Source organism: Calypte anna, chromosome 10 (assembly GCF_003957555.1).
Source record: "Calypte anna isolate BGI_N300 chromosome 10, bCalAnn1_v1.p, whole genome shotgun sequence".
Lineage (NCBI taxonomy): Eukaryota > Metazoa > Chordata > Aves > Apodiformes > Trochilidae > Calypte > Calypte anna.
This window is the reverse complement of record NC_044256.1, coordinates 4,632,350-4,654,040: the sequence shown is the minus strand read 5'-3', so window position 1 is coordinate 4,654,040 and position 21,691 is coordinate 4,632,350. Positions and strand designations below refer to the sequence as shown.

General features: G+C 39.5%; 1 long non-coding RNA gene across 2 annotated transcripts; it reads right to left on the bottom strand.

Annotated features, from left to right (window-relative positions):
- Positions 1-2,034: 2,034 nt before the first annotated feature.
- Positions 2,035-20,955, bottom strand: LOC115598844. 2 transcript variants are annotated; one of them, XR_003987971.1, is made up of 3 exons: positions 20,856-20,955; positions 15,913-15,971; positions 2,035-2,097 (listed from the first exon to the last, which is right to left on the bottom strand). It is a non-coding gene; the product is annotated as an uncharacterized LOC115598844 (long non-coding RNA). The 2 variants fall into 2 exon arrangements; XR_003987970.1 differs by lacking the exon at positions 20,856-20,955 and adding an exon at positions 19,232-19,279.
- Between the last annotated feature and the right edge of the window lie 736 nt (positions 20,956-21,691).

Sequence of the window (21,691 nt, the reverse complement as noted above, 5' to 3'; positions counted from 1 at the left end):
GAGCTAAAGGAAACCCTCAAATGGTCTTTGTGGTGTGTTCTGGAACTGTACTCATCCTCTCTAAGGAACTCTGTGGCTGCACAACGTGACCTGTGCACAGCCATTACTACTGGAAGTCTTCACTAATCCCATACCTTATTGCAGCTTCCAGTTTCAGTTCTTCTGGAAGATGTAAAGGAACACTTCTCATCCCTGTTTCCCTCCTCATCACTGCCCCATATAAAAATGCACATATTCCAAAAAACAGACATTAAAAACCCCCCAGTAAAACTTTTCTTCACCTTTAAGCACAGCTCCTGCTTTAAACAATAGGAAGTTAAAGCACTGCTGTAAGGGGGGGATAATCAATTTACCTTCTTACAAGTATCAGTATATAGAAATAAAGAAACAATCCTTAAACTGTATAATCACCCCTTGTAACACAAGGAAGTTCATTTTGAAAGGACAAAGAACTTCTCACTCACACAGCCCCAGAGTGTGCCCATCAAGGACGTCTGACTTGGTACCTATTGTGTTACATGATTCAGTAATGGGGGCAGCGTTTGCAGTTCATGCCAGGATTGCCACAGAAATTTTCAGTTAAGAGGTTAAATGCTGGTACTTGTCAAATGAGGAGACACACAGTGCTGTCACAATATGAAATAGCTTTCTTACAATCAAATTACTGTCATTGGGTATTTTAAAAGAAGTTGCAAATATTATGCCTCCAGATCATAGAATCATAGAATCCTTGGGGTTGGAAGGGACCTCGAAAGATCATCTAGTCCAACCCCCCCTGCCAGAGCAGGGCCACCTAGAGCACTTCGCATAGGAACGTGTCCAGGCGGGTTTTGAATGTCTCCAGTGAAGGAGACTCCACGACCCCCCTGGGCAGCCTGTTCCAGGGCTCTGTCACCCTTACAGGAAAAACATTTTTTCGAATATTCAACTTGAACCTCCTGTGCTCCAATTTACACCCATTACCCCTTGTCCTATCACTGGTCACCACTGAGAAGAGCCTAACTCCATCTCCCTGACACTCACCCCTTACATATTTGAAAACATTGATGAGGTCACCCCTCAGTCTCCTTTTCTCCAAACTAAAGAGACCCAACTTAATAACTTGATATTGATAACTTGAATAAAATGTAAATTAATAATAATAATATGCAATAATTTTCTGTCACTACTGTGTCTGAAGTGAAATTCAAGCCTGGCTTTCAACTGAATGATTCAAATACATTTGGTCCAACAAATATTTGAGAATTTTTGTTTGCATTAATAGCCTGGTTTTGTTAAATTAGCTGTGTTGTTAAAATAATGATATTTCTGTTTCCAGTGCTAGTCTCTTTTTCCCCTCAAATATGTAAATTAGCCATAAACAAAGAAATAGTGATGCTTACACGTAGTTATACAAAGAATCAACAACTGATAGGATTATCCTTGTATTTAAAATAAAGCATATACAAAATGCATTTGTTTAAATGCAATTTAGTTTGGCTGCAAGAAATACACAGCATACAGAACCAAAGCAAGACTAAATCTTGGATTTTTGTGCAGATGTAGGTGACAACCTCCCCAATCCTAGCCTTGTAACTTGTCCTCCATTCATCAGCTGGTCTGTTTATTTTTGCTGTATGTGATGTGACTAGCAGAACTTAGGCAATGAAAACTTTTTAATCAAGTGAAGATCTTTTAAAGGAAAAAGAGGACCTGCTCTACTTCTCAGAATGCAGGGTCAAGAGTTATATACACACTTTTAGAGCCCAGTTTCATTTAGTTAAGTTTACAACGAAGAAAAGGAAACATTTCTTCATACGACCTGTGAAACCCACTGCCACACAGTTACCGAAATAAATAATGTTTTGGCAGTAACAAAAACAAAACTAGATAAGCCTGTTACCATTACTACTCTATGTATTTTGCAGATCATAACTCTCTATCAGATCACACAGCCCACATGAGTAAATCTGAGATAAATTAATTCAATCTGGTGCACAATACTACTTTTAGCCCCAAACAAAGCATTGCAGAAACGTGCTTTATGATGCACTCACCTAGCACGAAAGCATCAAGATTTTCAAGCAGTAGATACATGAGCAGTCCTGTATTTCATACCTAGAACACAGAATGAGAAATTAGACTCTTAGTATCAGGAGTTATCCCTTCAGCCTCACACTATGAGATAGGAGTGCAGTAAAGACTAACAATAAATTGCAGTGAAATTAACATTGCTATGGAGTAAGAGAGGTGGAAAGGCAGCAGAGATTTTTGAAGGAGTAACTCAGCTCACCTTAATTTTATCAGCTTCAGTAAAAGGCATTATCTTATCACAGAACAAAGACAAGACTGAAAACAGTCCCACCCCTGCTAAACACTTCCCTAGAGACATGGCCTTCTCCAAAACTCTGAGCACTTTATACTCTTGGGAAATGCCCTGGGGAACCATGGGATATGTGGTCTTGACTTTAAAGTGCTAGCCCCATTTATAAGCAGCAAAAATCAGAAACTACTATTCCTACTCTCCAATGAATAAATAGGAAAATAAGGAGAAAAGAGAAACTAGGTGTTTTTTTCTGATTTATTACATTTGTTTTTCTTGTTTATTGCCCTCATTCTCTCTCTAGAGGCAGAATATGCTCCTTTCTTTTCAGCTTTAAAGCCTTGATTAAAGACATACAGCCAGTTTACACAAGCTGAGAAGACAAGCAGGTCATGGGAGAAGGAAGGAATGAAGCATACATCAGCAGACAAGATGATATCTGAAACTGCAAGGAGAGAGGGCAGTCAACCTGCCCGCATGGCACAGCTGTAGACTGAACACTGCACTGCCTTTAAAATGATGAAAGGAAACAAGTCAAAACTATATGTAGCCTTCTCCATTCTGCTTCTACTACTTCCTATCTGCACCCAAGACTACTTTTTCAATTTTTTTAACCAAAACAACAACAAAATCGCAGCTGGGTTTCTTCTTCCCTTCCAGTGAAACATCAAGCTTGCTTTGTCCATGGCCCCTACTACCCTGCCACATGCCTCTGCTTGGCTGCCTCATTCCCATTCAGGAAATCCACAATCCCAGCCTTCAGTATGAATCAAGAGGAGAAGACAGGATTGTTTTCAGGTTTTTTCAGTTGCACAGGAAGTCAGTAGAAGGAAGGGCTGGTTACTCTACAGAGGTATAAACTCTGGGGTGCACCAGCCCTCACAGCACCATGGCCACACTTTGTTCTCAACCGTCAATCAAGAAGTCACAGAGAATGATGAGGTCACATGCAAAACTGCTAAATTCTATATGGCCTTTTTGTGTCATTGGAATATGGCACTGGAAAAGGACTTCCATGAGCTAGCCTGCAACTGCTCTACCAAACCATTCCTGTTATTTCCATGTTTCACACAGATGGCTACAGCTTCCTCATTAAGATACAACCAATTTACATTTATTTAAAAATAAATTTCAAAGTTACAAACAGCTTAATTAAACTCTCCTTCTACTTTCGCATGTACATTCCACTCACCCTTTTTGTCAGGTTCAGATAGTTCAGTTTAGGCAAACTTGATTCTTTCTGGGAAGCCTAAACAACAGTATATTATAGTTCTCCAAGTTTATTTTGTCAACAGCTATAGTATTTTTAATCCTTCTATTGCAATATACCTTTTTTCAAGAACTGACATTCAATGTCACTTTACCATTACCTTTAGGCACCACAGGTCAGATATTACTAAGCTCAGCAAAGGATGAAAGAGACAACTCTCTGGGCCTGGCCAGATGAAAGGATGAAAGACACAAACTCGTTTTTACCCAGTGAAGAGAAAACCTGCCTGTGCCATGAGGCACCAGCTTCTCCAGAAGAATGCTGTGGGAGATGGTGTCAAAGGCTTTACTAATGTCCACAGCCTTTCCTTCATCCACTAGGTGGGTCTCCTGGTCACAGAAGGAGATCAAGTTGGTCAAAATCAGGACCAACTGTTGTGATGGCTGGAGCCAGAGAGCTCCTCCTATCCAGTAAGGCAATTCTTATCTTATTTAGATGGCCTTAAGGAAACAGCCACTGTATTTAACTATTCACTAAGGAAATGTTACCTGACCTATATACCAAAAACTTCAAAATAGCTGCACAGAGGTCAGATTATTTGTGAAACCTGCAGCCAAATGAGCATGCTAGAGGAGAGCTCTGTGTTAGTGTCAGAATGCATTAACTTGCATTGTATATAACTCAGGAATGTGTAAATAAAAGAATGGTCTTTCTGTACTTAATTAGGAAGATCTGCTGAACAGTGTTACTTGTGTATCTGGAGTACAGTGCAGGGGTGTACATATACAAAGGGTTTTTCATAATTCACTAATTGTCCCAACTGCAGAAGTCATGCAACCTAAAGGCTTTGCATGGAAAATTCTCTATGTGTCAAAACAGTTTGCAAGCTTTGAGATTGTGGGTTCCACAATTATTACTTTTGAGACTTAACACTGAGAAAAATATCACTATTTTTGCTGTGACTAATGAGCATACCAAGTCCTCTGAACAAAAGCCTTTCTTTCTAGAGAAGGTCTCCTAAAACCACAAGGAGCATGGAAATGTATCTTAAGTACTATGTTTTAAGTTTTTCAGGTTACATTACAAACATAGCTGCACAAATGTTAGCATTTGAAAAAAATTAATTAGCCAATTAGCACATGAATCATCATTTAACAGCTCCTTTGGTGTCATTTTTTTTTCAGTCAGAAGAACCTAAATTTCAACTGCAACTACTTTGGGATAATTATTTTAAGGTAATCCGCTTTTCAAAAGTTTGAATCTACTTTACTTTCACTGAAAAAGATGTTTCTAAAATAAAACTTCTGGCTAAAAGCAGAGGAGGAATTTTGGCATTGCTGAGATTTAGAAATCTTTCGTACATGAACCTATGATGACATGCATAGCAAAAGGAGAAAAGTTGGGAAGAAAAGCTGTCATGAGCTTAATCCTGCCAGCAGGACAATTGTTTTTCTTCTGAAATAGAAGCATTACAACAGCTTTTATAGGATTTCAAAAGTACAACTTATCTTGACCACAGAACATAAAACGCTGATTGACGTCTATATAAATTTCCACACAGCATATTTATTTTCAGACACTGCTGCATTATGTTATAAATGGGAAATACTTATGAAAGAGTCTTCTTTGAATACCATGTCATTATGATTAGACCATGAATATGTTGACAGTTCTAACAATGGTTAGTGAGTAAGTTTTAAAAGTCTTATTTAAGAGAAGAAAATGTTTCTGGTTTCATGATACCTCCTTCCTTGGTTGCTGAGGGATGAAAGTAGGTAAGAAGGGCCTTCAGGAAAAGTATTTTTGAGCAAGTTACAAATACAAGTTAAACTGGAAGTGTGGAATATTTTCTTTATTGGGAAGTAAAAATGTCTGGTCAATCATAGAATCATGGAATGGCTTGGGTTGGAAGGGACCTTGAAGATCATCCAGTTCCAACCCCTCCTTGAATGGGCAGGGACACCTCCCCCTACACCAGAGTGCTCAAGGCCCCATCCAACCTGGCCTGGAACACTGCCAGGGAGGGGGCAGCCGCAGCTTCCTTGGGCAACCTTTTCCAGCATCTCACCACCCTCACAGGAAAGAATTTTTTCCTAATCTCCAACCTCTTCAAGTTTGAAACCATCTCCCCTCGTCCTCTTGCTACACAATCTAAATGCATTAATGGATAAGTACACCATTTGCACTATTAATTGGTGAAAAATGATTGTTATAAAAATTAAATTAGAGCATGTGAAAGCCTGGAAATCCATGAAATACGAAGTAAATGTTGGCACTGTGCAGCAGCTTCTCAGTCTGTATACAGATTTGCTAGTTTTTCAGAGGGGTAATGACAGGTGACCTTTAGTGCAGCTTTAAGGCCTTACTTCCAAAACCATTAGGATTTGTTAAATTTTGTGGCCTTTCAGAAAGGGTAGTTTTTCCTAAACATCAAGGTTTGATGTACTACAGTGAAATTATCTCAAAGCATTAACTATCTGCAAGTTTAACCGTTGAATATAAAATAAAATCTCATGCAATTTCTACTTCTTTAAAACACTGCCATCCAAGCACTAACCAAAAGAAGGAGAGTAAGGAATCACGTAGGAAATTATAAAGCTCTTCTATAAGAATTTTGGATCATGCCATCAGCTTCATCCACAGAAATGCATACTGTACTATTCTTATCATAAACTGATTCAGCTCTGTAATAAAACCAATTAATTCTTATTCCATCCCAGAATACTTGTTCCAGAACCTGGTTCTTCTGTTAGTTAGAAATCTAAACTGCAGCTCAAATTTCCTCAAGGCCAGTTTCTATTAATTTGTTTGTGTTTAATTGTTGTCTTTTAAACAGCACTGCTTTTCTGGTATTTTCTCCCATGGATTTATTTCTAAGCCACATCTCAGATTTCATTTTGCTAGGTTAAATAAACGATTGCCAATTTAGTTTCTTCTAACAGATAAGCTTATCATTCCCATGGTTCCAGTAACTCTTCTGTGGATTTGCTGCAGCTTGAAGTCCTCTTTTTTCAACCTAGAAAAATGGAGTTGTACATGGTATCAAAATACAGCTTTATCATTCCTTATTTCAATTAGGAATACTTGGTCAGTATCAAGTTCCATTTGCCCTTTTGTGCCTGGAACACATTGCTGGCTGCTAGCTACCCTGTGATCACCTAATATACTCAGGTCTGTCCCTTCCTTCATTGTTTCCAAACAATGAACTTGCAATTTATATCAGAATTTGTCAGTGATCCCAAAGTGCTTGACCTTGCATTTCATTAAATAGCTTTCAGCCTGTTCCTATCTCTCCAAAGGTACAGGCCACTCATTTCTTCCTGTAAGATATTCCTGCCCTTTCTGTATTATCAATGGGTCCCAACAGTGTATCATCACCAAATTTCCTAAATATTCTCTTTTAATGCCAAAGTCATCAATAAGAGTATAAAGCACATCCAGTCCCAACTGATTATGAAGAATGATCATTTGTAACCTTCCTTCCTGCCCAGAACTTCCCCTCTCAACAGAACCCACTCTTTCTCCTTCAGGCAGTTCCTTACCCACACTGCCTGAACTATTCCCCACCTCCTACAGTCTCCCACCAGGAGTCCCCTATTGCTCTCTACCAAGTGTTTTGCTATAAAACATCTAGAACAGATACACTTTTTCTAGACAAGCTGTTGTTTTAAATACTTGCTACTGGGCTATAATCTAACTTGGGCAAGCACATCTCAGAAGTTGTTACTTCTTTTTTTAAATCTCCATCTTTGATTATATTTTGTCTTTAACACTTGTTCTCAAAGCTGGAAAGCACACTATATCCACTACAGGAGGGAGTATGGAGTAGCACACACAGAATCAGAACCAGGACTGTACCTAGTCTTGAACAATATTTTAAAATAAATTTTCTTCCTCATTTTTTTCCTGTCAATGGATTCTTGGACAGAGTGTATTACACAGAGATTGTTTGGTACTTTCTAATTCCAGATACTTTGTATGACTGAGATCTTTACTAGAAAGAGATGAGATAGCTGAAACAAACAGTTTAGTTGAAAAGAGAGTGCTTGAAGGAGATATGATGGAACAGAGAATTACTAGTCATTGTTTTTCACAAAAAAAGAACAAAGTAGGAGTACTATGTATAATGACATAAAAAAACTTCTTGGCACAGGATTCGTCAAAGTCAAAAGTAAGAATGTTTTATGAAAGGGAATTGACCCAGTTAATGAAAGATAGATAAGATAAACAGGCCCACATCTATTAAACACAATAATCTAGCACAAGATATTCTCAAGGTCTACACCTGACCTTATAAGAAATGGCTACTGCTGATACTTCATTAAATTAATAAGTCTCACACTACAATTTTCTCTGTAACTCATGACTGGGTGTTACACCTACTACAGCTAAATCTTTCAGTGATCTCCAATTATATCATCCATGGTGATAAACAAAACTCAGGCCCTTCATCAATACATAGGAAATATCTCATAGAAATTAATGTAAGATTAATTTCTTAATTGGTTCATCCAATTATTCATCATCATTATTCATCCACCCACACAATATTCTAGAAGACTGTACAATCCTATTTTATCATATTTCTCAGCAATTTACTCTCTGCTAAAGTGAACTTGGTCCCCCATCCCTTACTCAGCAAAGAAAGTATTTCTTCCCAGTAACTTGTACATTATTTGAAATGTGTAGTAACAACATAAATAGTATCTACTGAAAACCATGAAGACCAAATTTACTTGAAAGTTTAGCACTCTGATGTATTCAAGTGAAACATCTTGCATCGGATACAGGCTCTATTTGACAGTAAACCTGTAAGATCCAACACACTCTAGAAAGTCCAAACTCAGCCAAAAATGTTTCCTGCTGAAGCATCAGACAAAGTCACAGCCCCCAGCAGAAGGCTGTGGGTGGAAGAGGGACGGGGGCTGAACAATTTTTCTCCCCAAAATCAAGAAATTGTTATGGCTTCTTCTTTGATGAGGTAATTTTGTGTCTGCATAGATGATAATAAATAAATACACTGTAATCACTGTGGATTTATGAGGCAACTGAAGTTCTCTGGGCTCTTGCTGAAAACAAGGCTGGGAAAATAAGCTGTCAATGTTTCTGGTGTATCACACACCCAACTAAAACAAGCTTAAATATTATTTCTCCTATTTTCATCTATACTAAAGAAAAAAAAAAATCAAAAAGAACCAACCACATTAAACCCATAGTGTGTGGGCAGCTATATTATGGGCTCACTTTGCAGACTTGAGAAGGAGCACCCACAGACTGCCCTGACAAAGCAAATCCTACCCCAGTTGATTCTCACACAGCCTTGGCAAGTAGTTCTCTTCCTGCTTATTTGTCGGTCTTAAAATAATGTCCAGACCCTACACCACTAGCGACACCCTGCTGATTTTGTATCATATTTATGAACACAATAGAGGGTTTCTCCAGATGACCACCACAAAAATAAACCTCATATTTTGTTCTGTCTTGTTTTTCCTGAAAGGGAAGTTCTTGATGTGGCAACTTAATTTGGGTATCTTTTGACTGCTGTAGCAAGCTGTCTCTGCCTCTAAAATCCCAGCTACTTCCTCTACAGATATTGAACTTTTTTGAGCTTCTATAGGAAAAGGACAACTAAATATTAGGAAATAATGCCACGATACTTCCTGAATTGGAGCTTATGAGGTCAGTTCACCCTGGCACATCACCTTATGAATACTGGGATTTTCTGAAGTGATTTTCAAACTCTCATTAAAATAAGGGTTGTTTTTTTCCTTAGCAATGCCTTTCCCACCAAAAGAACAAATTATTGGAATCTACTAATGGTGCTATTTCAGTCCTAAATTCACATGCACCTGCAGCCTGGACACCTAAAAGCATAGGGATTTGCTTTGGGATCTCTACAAATGTGCTGTACAAGAAATACTTATTTCAGGCTTCACATCATTTAATTGTGCCCCTGCCTTTTTTTTTTTTTCTTTTTTTTATCCCCATTTCTTATTTAGAAATGCCTGTCTGCTTATTTAGATAGATTCAAATGAAAAAGATACAGTATGTTGCTATCCCATTTTTAAATTCTCCAAAGGACTGCAGATCTCATCCTTGTACCCAAGCCTTGCAGAGATAAAAGACAAGGGAAGGAGACTCAAGAAACCCCAGCCCTTTCAGTTATGGATGAACAACTTTTGAGTGGTTATTGAATTGAATTTGCCCTGCCTCCAAACATAACCTACTGAAAACTGCCAGATCTTTCATATACAGTGTAAATAAAGTTTCAGCTGACTTAGCAGGAAGAACTTAATAAATGCAGTGAACAGGATATTGTAACATTATTGGCAGCTTTATAGCACTCCACATTCAAAGCTGACAAAAAGATACTTCAAAGAAAAAACATTTCACTAGGAATGATGCCACATCTCCATGAAAATGGTCCAAAAATTAATCCATATTTGTATGTTGAACATGGCACTTCTCTGCTGCTAATGTTACAATCAGAGATGCCAGTTCACTTAACAGGAAGTATTCTAAATCATCTTAGGAACATGACTGAATATTAACCATCACAACTACTATTTGAGCCCCACACTGTGAATGGAAGTGAGGATATGGACCAAACAACACCAGGCCCCCTTCCTCTAAGCATTGCCAACGGCTGCATACACTGAATCAGTTTAAGACTACAGCACAAAGGGAGGGGATGGCACATACAAACAAGCAGGATGAGCTCCATGAGATCATTTACAGTCCTCCTAGTTCTATATTTATGCATTTCATTTTCAGAGGTAAGATAGTATGTCACTACCTAGCCAGCTGTAGTGAAAAGGAGTTGCCTTTAATTCCCTGTCCTTGCTAAACAGAAGATCCAGAGCACTGCCAATGCATGTTTGCCCACCTCTGCAATTTTTGCAAGGTTTTAAGAACCAGGAATAAAATATTGCACAGCACAGGTTATGCTGTGAAGTTCTGACTTCCCTGAAGCCCACAGAAAAATTCACATTGACTCAAGCAGAGCCAGGACTTCCTATCAGTTCCCAAGAGGGGAGCTGTGCTGAGAATTGTGAGCTGTGTGTATTGCAAAGAACAAGTATCACCAGCCCTTCAGCTTGCACTCACTCTTCTTGTGATCGTTTTTGCATGTGGTGGTTTTAGCATTGCATGCTTTACAGATCAAGAAGCCACCACAGCATTCTGGTTTCATTTTATTTGTTTCATGCAATAATGAGGCACTCTTAGTTTCTGTTTTCCAACCAAAAGTGCTGCAGGGATGGAAATTAGATAAAACCTCATAATTCATCTGGTTTCCCACCCCCACCACTTAGCTCTCTTTGTAATTACCCATTTGTTGCAGCTCAGTTACGAAAATTTTTCCCTGCCCCAAATAAACTTCAAACCTTATTACTTCAGCTTCAATTACACATTATTAACAGAGCTTAAACTGCTCTTTCCTTACTGATGGATGCATAGAATCTGAAGACAAATTTTGATTTTCATGAATTGCTGTCCCCATAAGAACAGTAGCTGACCATGGAAAGACATTGCAGCTCTTTGGCAGTACTGCTCCTGGCTCCTATGGCATCCACAGCCATTTAGCAAAGAGGAGGAGTCTAAAATAATCTGTGTAAACAGCCTCATGATCTCCTACAGCCTGAGCTGTAGGAAATTTTGCAAATTTGGCTTGCATAGGTTCTTCTGAATTTTTCCCTAGATTTTTCCATATAGATGGTTTTGCACCTTCTGAATTTCAGTTTGAGTTTCAGGTTTGAACAAAGCTGTTTAAAAGCTCAAAAAGAAACTCACTTGAAACCATCAGGTTTCTGTTGCAGAACTGTAAGTGGGCTTCAAGTTGTTTGAAAGATGCAAATTAAGGAATTCAAGTGAAACTTAAAACAGACAGGTTTATATCTAAACATAGAGCAAAACTTCAAAGTTGGCAAGTTTTGTGTTGTTCTGTAAGAAACAATTCACACAGCAGCTCTCCTGGGCTTACTCTTGGTGTATGCATAGAAATGTGCTCTGCATTCACCCAAGATGTTGCAATACTCTAATATGCCAGAGTATTTTTTTTATTTAAACCTCTGCTTAATATCTGTCCTCTTTACTGTCTCTGGAGCAGAACCAACACCAAGACCTTTGAGCAATGAAGTTTTATAATAATTCTCCAGAAATCTCTTTTCCTATTCTAGGGCCTCAGGGGTCCCTTGCTCATGGTTATGTACCATCTGTCATTATCTGCAAAGCCTAAAATGCCAAGGATGGCCTTCGGCTGTCAGTTCTGCCCCTCTGAGCAGAGTTACAGGATGTCTCATTCAGCATTTGCAGTCACAGGAGAGAGGAGATTCTTTCACTCAGAGCAGAGAATAGCCTCCACAGCTGCAGAACACAGGAGGCCCAGGGAACTTCCTACAGCCAGCAGCTGTGGAAGCAAATTTTGGCTGGATTGGTCCATTATTGTTGATGTACATAAGGCCTGAAAATAATTTTCAGGAAACAGTGCACATGCAGAAAGACTCCTGGTCTTATTCTTCGTATTTAGATAGGCAACCGTATAGTTGTTAAACCTTGCTTTGATGTTATGCTCAATATTGTTAATAAAAATAAAAGCTTATGCCAGCTCTTCCAGTGAAGTCATATTTAGAGGAAAACTCAGACCTGCCACTGCTCAACAAAACGAGCCCACCAGTACAGTAATCGTGACTTTAAAAAGTTTTCACAAGCACAAAGGTAAACTAAGTTGGACATCACTTCTTTCATATTGCAGTATGAATGAAATTGGGAACATTCAACTTTTACTGATTTAAGTACCAACTACTTACCACCCTACGTTAACCAACAGAATAGCTGTATGCCAAATTTCATTGCAAAAATTCGTACTTCATAAGCTTCCAAGGAACTCTGCATAAAGACAATGAAACCTAACATGGTTTTAGGTACTAAACTGGTTTAGTACTTCTGCCTGTGTCATTGTCTCCATCAATCCTGTCACTGCCACCGAATTTTTTGAGTCATCTTGTAAACTCTGGGCTAACTCGTATTATTTTTACACCCTGATTTCAACTCCTGTAACACAGAGACAACTCTTGACTAACTTCACACAGATGTGTGTGCAGCTCATGACCCTCCGATTCTCAAATATAACTTCAGAACATAACTAGCAATACACATAACCCCAGAAAGGGCTAGGAAGATATTTTACCCAATACATTCAGGCTGACACTAGACATGATCTTTCCACTTCCTTCCAGTCTCAGTCTGAAGTGCCAAAGACTGCCCCTCCAAATGTAATGGTCTGCAAAGCTGCAGCAGATTCAGCATTCCCTGCTTCATACCCTGCAGAGCAAGCCAAAAATCTAAGAAACAGATGAACAAGAGAGGCAGAAACAGATCCATTCAGCAAGGAGAGCTAAAGAAGGAGTCAGAGAGAGCGCCAAAGCCACCAGCTTCCTCCTGCTGCCTATGTAAGTAAGAAAGGAGCCCAGAACAATGGAGGCAGCAGAACAGGATTACACTGGGGTCATTTAGTTTAGTTCCCAAATGGCTGCTAACAGATGCCTCTAACTAAAATATTCTCCATGTTGCTGCTGCCTCATCACCCTGGAGCCACATACCCCATGCTCAATTTGGCAAACTACTTCTCCTTGTCTACTTCATGTACCCAGGCTGAAACCCAGACATCAATGGGCCCATGTGGGGGCCCATGTGGGGAGCCCAAACTAAACTGGCTCCCCTCTTGTTTTGGACCCATCCCCAGAACTGGCAATTACTCCTTTGGCAGTGCTTGCCTGCCATAGAGCATCTTCCAGCCCACCCCTGGAAGTTACCCCTGGAAGAACCCTGTGGGGTTACGAGAAAAGTGCAGCTGAGAAAAGGATGGATGCAGAATGGGTCCACTGACAAGCAGGAAAGGATCAAGGAGCACTCGACAGGCATAGGAACAGATAGTGAGGCAAGAGAGGACACCAAAAGGAACAGATTATTTGAAGGGACAGAGAATTTAGGGAACAAGAACGTAAAGGAAATACTACAGCACAGTGACTCCCAACTTACATCTTGAAGGCAACACATTGTAATGTTGCTTGAGGCACAGGAAATTAAGGCAGTCTGAGGAGGATCTAGAAAACAAAGTATGATGTTGCCAGCAGCATGATGCATGCTCAGTGTTGTTTTCAATATAACACAGGTTGGGGAGCACAGCTCTTTGTTTCCCATAGCTAGAAGTTAAAATTACTCCACCTGATTCCTCTCCAATATTTATTTTGTGGCTGCATCTCCAGTTAGAGTAATTTGGCTCTGGAACTATCTGGCTCTAGATGGCTAAAGCATGTGTAGGCACACTCTGCAGCCAAGATAAAACAGTCACAGACCATTTCCCTACAGACAAGTGAAGACTGCACAAAATGTCCCCAGCAGTGCTTGGGGCTGAAGAGGAATCCAACTCCTAGAGATGCTCATTTTGGTGCTCCCACCAATGAGATGGTGACAGGCAAGCAAAGAGGTGCTCACTGCTGCTTTCTGGTCTGATCCTGTGTCTGAGGGTATGATCATATCTTCCAAAAGTGCAAGTCTGCCACACTTCACGAGCACTCAAGATATAGCAATAATAGAAATAGAAATAAAGATTCCTTCTGGAGACCACATGAGGGAAAAGACCCTCCTGTTAGAATCAGAAGATAGCAAAATTTCTTCCTTTCTAACCAAATAAACATGGCAATGTGTATTCTCTGGTCCTCATGAGCATGTTGATTTTGAAATATTCCACTTTATAATATGCAGCAAAATGTTCATGCTCCTTACACAGAGAAATAAACAACCCATTTTCTTCCACATCCTTCCTCTGTGGTCATGAACTCCTCTAGGGCTGCCACATCTCCCAGCACAGCCACCAAAACACTTGCCATTGCTTTCAGTCAGAATACGATGGTGCCCCTTTCTTGTAGCAGGCAGAGAGTTAATTGAACAGAGTTGAAGATGTATTGTAGGAGACAGGAGTAAATCAAATTATATGAAAACATTCCCACGGTTTTGATTTACTTCACAGAAAGAAGCAAAATATTAGACATCTTATATTACTTCATGTTTGCCTGGAGGGCAAATGTGAGGTAAACGTTCAGAAAATTCTAAAAATGTTGCAATAAGCCCCTTCTACTAAGTTCTGTATGAGTTCTGAATTACTGAGAACACAATATTATTCTAAGATGCTGAATAGCAGTCTCTAATCCTGTCTCAGAGGCCAATAGATTCCACTGGTTTAGTTGGGCCATTCCTTTGCAAAACTGAAATTGGAAAACTCATTAAAATTGTAAACAGGACCCTCGAAGGAGTAAGCCAGACAAGTTTGTAGTGTTGCTGACATCTACCGAGAGAAAGCAAAATTGCACACCTTAGCAAAGGGATAAGGGGAGATTTGGCCCTAATTTGCCGTTTACACTAGTTTTCAGCTGCATTTTATGCATGCTTGCATGTTTATTTATTAGTTATCTTGTATCAATATTCACTTGTTTTATTTCAGGTCAGTGAGTCAACAGAGACGTTTTAGGGAACATTTAAGAGGAAAAAAGGGACATTCAGGAGATGGCTGCATCCCTTAAGCAAATGCTGCACACTTGTTTTTATAGTTCCAAAAATCTGAATGTCCAAACTGACACACAGCATCAGGGATATCAGGACACACACCCTGTTCACACTGTCTGCACATAAAGCCTTCAAATTATGGCCACTGAAGCCAAAATCCACATGGTATATGATTCTGGATGTAGAAAACCACACTGCACAAATGATAGCAAAAATGTGTATATTGCTTGTTTCCTATAGCAAATGGGTAATTTAGCTAAATTATGGCATGAATAAAAACATCACTACTGAGAGAACAGTACTCAACAATTCGGAGGTACTTTCTAATCTGCATGTCTGTTTTCATGATATATGGAAGTTACACAACCCATGTAGTTCAATAAAAATTTTTGCTGGTATCTCATGAACTATAAAGCATATTCTTTCACCATAGAAGAGCCCACAGCCATCCTTAGAACCACAGAACAATAACCATTACTAACAAATCTCATGCCTAGGGAAAGGTCTGTAAATCTCAGTTTGACTAACAGCAAAACTACTGGGGGGAGGAAGAAAAAACGTGCAAAATTCTCAGAGTTGGAATGAGTCAGAGTGATAATGATTATGAGTGCATTTGTGTTTCTCCACTTTTGGGTGAATTTCTCATCATTGAAGTTATGCCAAATTTTAAAAATTATAAATAAAAAAACTAATTTGGCCAGTAACATAGGACAACACTACCAGTAAAGCAGATTAATTAATTTGCTTTTTGTAACAAGAGAAACATCCACAGTCAAAATTAAGTATCACATTACAAGATCTGATCTGCAATGAAGTTGTTATGAAATGCCCCTCTTACCTTGACAGGGACAGGATTTCAGTGTCTGCATGGGCTTGTCACATTTGTTTCTGCAGATTCTGAAATGGATATAAACATAAGATAAGATCTTTGGCTCATGTATCTGATATATAAATTATTCACAGTATGCATTCTTGGCCATACAGGGCAAAATCCCATCTTTGTCACAGGAGTAGGTCCAATGGATAAAGCTGATGCACACCCAGGTCCCATTTGAGTATCACACCCAGATAAAAAAACTGCCATGGAATGTTGAAAACTCTCTCCTAGATGCTCTCTAACCACATTTTGCCCCATACCCCTGTTATCACCTTGAAGTTTTCTCAATAACTAAAACGTGGTTTCTACATGCCACAGTCTTGTGAGGGCTGTACAACTCAGCACATGGGTGTCACACCAGGGTCCATCAAGGATGCACACTGTCACCAACTTGTGTCTGATCCAGCGCTCATTCTCATTGCTCACATTGGCCTCTTTGGAAAAAGTAACTATAGCCTTCTCTTTCTAGAGTAGGAAAAGGTGGGTTATATAGCTTGTCTAACATCATAACCCTTCAAAGAATGATTGGAATCTAATATTTCCCTTCCACATGTCATATAGGTTAGAAACTCAGGCCATGTTGTCCCTTTTCCTGAGGCTTGCCAATCTGCATAACAGCTTTCCCAAAGGAGATAAGTTTACACCAGTACAGAGCAGTTTTCAGACCTGTGGCTAATGAATTCTTTGGAGAAATGCAAGAAATAGCTTGAAGGGAATAAACAGGCTCCATGCAACACAGATTTAATTCCAGCTGAATATTGCAGTAACTTAATTGTTGGACAGTGTGGTTTCAGAGAGATGAGTACATAACTTCTGAAAAGAGATACCTAGGAGCCTTTTTCTCTTGTCAGTAACCAAACTGCAAATCCAGAGTACCTGGAGGTACTTTCTCCCTGACTCCTTGTTGCTTTTGGTATGATCTGGAGTTAGCACAGCTCTTTCCAAATGGGCTTCTCTCATGTTGTGTAAGAAGCCCTGGCACTTAACTCATAGCTGTGCCTTTCACTCTGTGCTCTGACTTCTAAAAACTGCACAGTGCAGTGCTCAACACTGTAATAGCCAAGTCAGAGAAAATCATTTAATGAAATGCCATATAAGCACTCATATCCATGCCCTTTAGAGGGACATTTAGGAGGGTTAAGTATCTAGTGAAACAAAATCCCACAGTCTGGTATACTTGGATGAAGTTCTAACACAGTGTTAGATTTAAAAATACACATATCAGAAATAAAGATGAAGGAGCAGATATATTTGAACAACTGTTCCTGAACAGAAATTGTTTCCTTATTCTATAATAAATCTATTACTGATTACCTAAAAAGAATTTTGAAATGTTTGGCTTTCTAGAAATAACTTGGTTCCAAAGATGAGTCTCTGAAAAGCTCATTCTGGCTTACACTCATTGAAAACCGAGGCACTCAAATTAATATCAACATTTTGGCAATTCTAGTAACAAAGACTGCCAAAAGTATGTTGTCTATCAACTGTACATGGAAGAAAGATGTTATAATATTAGGAACAGATGTCACAGATATCTTAGAAAATACTCATGCTCCCTAAGCACTCTGCAAGACAAGATGTACAAAAGCTCATGAAAGATTAAATTAATGCGCTTTTCCAAATGCTTCTAAATGGTGTATTTGTATGTAAACATGCACATAAAATATGTACATTTAAAGATGCGAGAAAGGAGTATTGTTTCATAATTTGATAATAAACTTATGTCTTAAAATTTTAAGCTTTAACAGTTCAATATACAAGGACCCTTTTTTATAGGCTGTTATTTGAACCATTTTGTTCTGATTCAGAACAAGTGTGCAGCGTTTTCCAGTTCCTGAGTAATCATTTATTTACAATTTTATTATTCAACTGTCAAAGGAAGTTTACAAGCTCCTATTAGAAAAACATCTATACAACTTAAAGAAAGTAATCCTTATATTAAAACAGCTTAAAATTTTATTATCTTAAAATACAATCTAAAAAAGCACAGAGAAATTCTAAATATCTTGAGAGCTTATTTGACCAGGCACATGCTGTTATTCCCTACTCTAGCTATTTTCAGAACATAAGATTTCAAACAGCAAAAAACTAAGCCAGCTTCCAAACAGAAAAACTAGGGGGATTGGTTGGCTTAGTTGATTATTTATCTGTAAATACAGGAAGCACCAGATTCTTTTTGATTGACAGGATTAATACTTTACCTGCAGAACTCACGTTTCCAGGTTCCAGGCATAGAAAAACACCTTAAAGAAATTAAGCCAAAATTTTCATTTATGACAAAAAGAGGTAATGGAGTGTGAAAAAACAACAAAAAAACACCCTGTTGAATATTTTAAAGGTCAGATAAAATTATGGCAATACCTGTGTTCCTTCTGAGATGGTATTTTTAAGCCAATCAAGATTCAAAAATTTAAATTCAATCAAGATTTCAAAACAATCAAGAAACCTGAGCATAGCACTTTGAGCTAATGGTTTTGTGTTGGGTTTTTTTTTTTAATTTTCTTACTGAAACCAGGGAGAAGTGAGTCCTGGCTCTGTAAAATATACCATGAACTTGAATCCACTTGAGCAAGCAGAGCCAAACAAGACTCAACTTATTTTAAGTTTAAACCTCTGTGCATGCTAAACCAAAGATTTTCTGAGGTAAAATACTAACTATTTAATGTTAAAATGGCTATGCTGAAGTCAGAAATGTGATGTTGTAAATGATGGTAAGAGTAATGTAGTAACATAAGAACAATACCATTATATCGTAATAATAATAGCATCAGCGGCGACATTTTGTTTTCAGAATTTTTAAAACACTGCTCATTTCTTCTTACCGTATAATAGCCTCAGAATACTGAAAATTACAACAATTTCTTGGCTAAGGCCCGTCCGGGCTGCCCTCACAGCCTGGCAGGACGCTGCCCGCCGCCCGCCATGGCGGGGCTCTCTCTGCCTCCTCTCTCCGGCAGCTGAGGAACGGGCTCGATGTCCGTGAGCACCCGCAGGCGTGAGGGCTGCATCAGAAAGCGGTACCTTTACGCCTGTTTTGTGAAGTACACATTTGCAGGCTTTGCCGAACCAGGCCCTAAACCATAACTTGTCTTTTTTTAAATCATCCCCTTACAATTAACAGATGTGAAGGCAAACTTGGCATATTCGGACAGCTTCGTTTTTTCCCTTTGAATGACCCGGTTATATCCAGTTTCCGCAGCAATTTTAAGAGTGTTTACTTTTTTTTTTTTCCCCCCCTCTCTTTTAATAATACGAAGCAGACGTAGTGCGTCTGATTTACCTCAGGAGGCAGCGGGAGAGGAAGGGTGCTGCCGGCTCCTGACTGGAATGTGCTGCGGGGAGTGGAAGGGGGCGCTGCGGACGGAGTTATTTATTTTGTTAATATCTGCGGACCCCAAGGGCCCCATTCTCGTCCTCCCTGGCTGGTCTCCAGACCCAGGCTGTCAGCCAGGCACAGTACAATATCTTCAGGCTATGGCCCATTTAAAGTTTTTCCTCAGCTCTCGCTGAGCTTTTCTTGCAGCCCAGGGCAGGCCGCGCCATGAAACCGCCATGGTCCCCGGGCGCCCCGCAGGGCCTCTCGCCGGGCACTTACAGCGCCCCAGAGCTGCACCCCTGCTCCTCCCTGCCCCGAGGTGCAGCTCAGACACCGCCCTGATTTCTGCCACCCAGGGCTTTTCAGTCCCATTCACCACAAAAAAAAAAAAAATTAAAAAAAAAATTCCTAGGCCAGGGTTTTCCCCAGAGTCCCACCCTCTGATTTTGGGGGACATCATTTGCAGGGAGGTATTCCTGCTTTCTGTATTTCCCTTTCTAAACTCTCTATGGAAATCTGACATTTAATTGAAGTATCATGAAAAAAAATAGGTATTTAGTAACATGATTACATAAGATAGCCTAACTTGACAGAACATCATAAAGCCACAGAAAAATCTATGAATGTTGGTGTTAAGCTGTTACCCAGAAGTCCAGATGAAACAGGAGCAGTACCAGGCAGTGTACTTACACCTGTACTCTTCAGTAACAAGACCAAAAGACATTTGAAATACCTTTTAAACAGTACTAAAAATTCATCTTTGTTGGTTACTCTACTGACACTACCTAGCAGAAAAGCATTTGTTAGCAAGGCTTCATTAACCCAGGCAGAGCTCACTGTTAATGAGGCTATATTGCCTCCTGTGCCCTGACAAGCCAGGCAGCTTTCTGGGATGCTGCCTGATGCCATGGCTGTGTCCTTAATAGCACTACACCAAGAATGTACTAGCTGGTTTTAGATATATATATAAATATATATATACATATATGAACAACAAACCAAACAACTAATTACAATTTTCAAGCCCTAAAGCAAGTTCCAAACAAGGACATTTTTTTGAATAAAAATAAATAAAATAAAATTTGGTTTCTCTCTACCTTTGGTTTAAAATTACTATGGCATCGAACTGTTGGCACAATGAGAAAAAACACAAAATGCCTTGTATGGCACAGCTCAGCTCTGCAGCAGGGAACAGGGCAGTCACAGGGCGACATTGACTTTCCAGCCCAAAGCATAATTTGAGATTTTACTGAGGTCATGGTTCAATCATGGTCATGGCAAGCCAGGTCTTAAGCCCCTAGTCCTGACCACAAAACACTGCTCAGCAGATGAAACAAATGGCCACACAGTTCAAACTGACCCCACCAGTTTCACATTTGTTCCAGCTACACTTTCTCCTCTGTCAGGCCATGTGCCGGATCAGGTGTTACCTGTCCTTACACAGCTGGCATGAAGTCATGAAGGCAGAATAACCAGCACAAGGCCACTTTAGCTAAATAGACAGGAATAAGTTTTGGATCTACATGGTATCCTGGTTGAGTTAGTACTGTTAGGTGATCATGTATACTACAGCACCAGTATTACTGACCGTAAAACCACAACCTGGAAAAAAATTTCCTGCTGAAGTGGCAGGTTGTAAAGTTGAGAGTTTGTCCTTCAATAAGTCTTCTGGTTCTCCACTGGCAAGACACAGCGAGGTGGTCCTTGATCAAAGCCAATGTGCAATGGATTTAAATGCGACCTGGCCCAGGTCAGCCCTGTGACATACACCACTCCTACTAACGTCCTCTTATATTACTACCAGAAACATCCATCTCATTGCAGTGTCCAGTCAATGAAGTATGGATTTCATATCAAGTTCCATGATAAAGTGTAATCTGACTCTCCTGTCTCCTCTGCTCCCACCAGTAAAGCTATTTACTTAGACATCAATTAAGCAGGGAACATGAAATTAAGTATAGCCCAGGTTTAAGAATGACTGTCATGCTCCCCCTTCCAGGCACATGGCTGGAAAAGGCGTTCTAGGTTTTCATTCTGATCTCTACATCCCTGTTTCTTGGATCCTCCAAGTATTTTGGAGCTCCTCTTTCTTATTCACCAATACTCAAAAGGGACAACATCAAGTTCTCTGGAGCACTTGCCTCCCAGACTGACAGAGAATTATGGACAACACATGCAGGTTAGATAGATGTGACAGTGGCTGAAACACAAGCTGCTGCTCCCTCCAGACCTATGAAACTTTATCTCATCTCCCTGTTTTTGAAAGGTAGAAAATGTACAGCTTAAGTGACAGTCTCCCACAGATCCTCAATCCACCAGTAAAAACATAGTCTGATCTCTCTAGCATAAAAAGAAGCAGAGCCCCTTTTCTGTGGAAAAACAACATGATACCTCTTAATGGGTGAAATCTGAAATGGTTCTTTG